The sequence below is a fragment of the Pipistrellus hanaki genome, assembly GCF_964339955.1.
Source record: "Pipistrellus hanaki genome assembly, chromosome: 10".
Lineage (NCBI taxonomy): Eukaryota > Metazoa > Chordata > Mammalia > Chiroptera > Vespertilionidae > Pipistrellus > Pipistrellus hanaki.
In genome coordinates, this window is record NC_140512.1 from 67841792 (window position 1) to 67843437 (window position 1646).

The window sequence follows — 1646 nt, forward strand, 5'->3', positions numbered from 1 at the left end:
TCTAGTCTGAAGGGCAACTGAAGTGTGAGCAAGATTGGCAGTGGTGCCTTTGGGGAGGTGGAACTATTTCACACTAACCAGTTAAGACTACACAAGATAAGGACCATCCAGCATCAGGATGCAGATGCTGTGCTTTATGAACCATCACTATCTCTATCTTTAGGAAACCGATGTTCTCAGTCACAGATCAGGTAAAAAGGACAATATGCAATCTCCAACTAAAATCCTCCTGTAGCTTAGACAGTGAGGTGGTATGACATAAGAGGCCTTTAAAGCTGCAGCTCTTTCTGAATCTCCCACAATGTATGTGCATTCTTCTTTAAAGAGTTAGCAACATCGATGAGAGAGAATCAGATGTCAGAGTCAACTTCACAACATCTGAGATTCCATTCTGTCCCAAGATGCAAGGAACACTAAGGAAGACATCGTCTTTTATTCCATAGAGACCCTTAATCATGGTGGAAATTGGATGCACCCGCCTAGGATTTCTCATCATACTTTCTGCTAAATCTGCCACAGATAGACCAATGGCCCAGGATGTATAGCCTTTCAGTTTGATTACCTATAAGCACTGTCAACCACCTGCTTGTGAACTTCTTTCCACTGTTCCTCATCTGCATCAGTGCCTAAATCAGGGTGCAGATTCTTTAGGGAGACACCAGCAACATTCACTCCACTCCATACACGCACACTAGAGTCTCCATGCTCCCCAAGGACCCACCCATGACTGCTTAATGGGTGAATTCCCAGCCTCTCCACATCAGGTATCTGAACCAGGCTGAATCCGGATTGCAGCCCCTTCCAATAACACGGTTTTTGGGAAAGCCACTTAACTTCCAAGCCACACAGGTCAAGATATCCACTGGATTGGAAACAACAAGCAATTTGCAGTCGGGACTGTATTTTACAACATTATGAATGATGAATTTAAAGATGTGCATGAGACTGGACCAAATTAAGGCAGCTTTCTCCCTCTTATTGAGGAGCCTCAGCTGTGATAATAACCAGCTTGGAGTTTGCAGTCACACTATAATATTGCCAGAGTCAATTTTTGGTGTTCTAAGGAAAAGGCTTCCATGTTGGAGATTCATCATTTCCCCCTTTAATTTGTCTTACATGACATCAACAAGAGCAAAATCATCTGCCAAGTCCTTCATTAAGATACTAATGGCACAAGCCATACCAGCATCACCAACCCCAGGACTGTAATCTTATTCTGGGGGCTCTGTTCTTTCTTAAGAAGATTCACAATCAGCTGATCTTTGAGTGTTGCCATTTTGGACTTGGGACCAAAAGGAACAGGGAGTACACGGGAGGGGCGGTGGGTTGGGCATCTGTGGCTTGCGATGTAGGATCTGGACTTGGCAGCTGCAGCTCCAATACTTATACCACATCTTTTAAAAATATTTTATTTACTTTTTACAGACAGAAAGGGAGAGAGAAAGAGTTAGAAACATCGATCAGCTGCCTCCTGCACATCCCCTACTAGGGATGTGCCCGTAACCAATGTACATGCCCTTAACCGGAATCAAACCTGGGACCTCTCAGTCCGCAGGCTGATGCTCTATCCACTGAGCCAAACCGGTTTCAGCTAAACAAAGTTATTTTTTTAATATATTTTATTGATTTTTACAGAGAGGAAGAGA

At 43.6% G+C, this 1646-nt stretch overlaps 1 pseudogene across 1 annotated transcript; it reads right to left on the reverse strand.

Moving 5' to 3' along the window:
• Window positions 1-319: 319 nt before the first annotated feature.
• On the reverse strand, window positions 320-1094 carry LOC311628864 (L-lactate dehydrogenase A chain-like; annotated as a pseudogene). Its single transcript has one exon. The product of its transcript is annotated as an L-lactate dehydrogenase A chain-like (transcript).
• Between the last annotated feature and the right edge of the window lie 552 nt (window positions 1095-1646).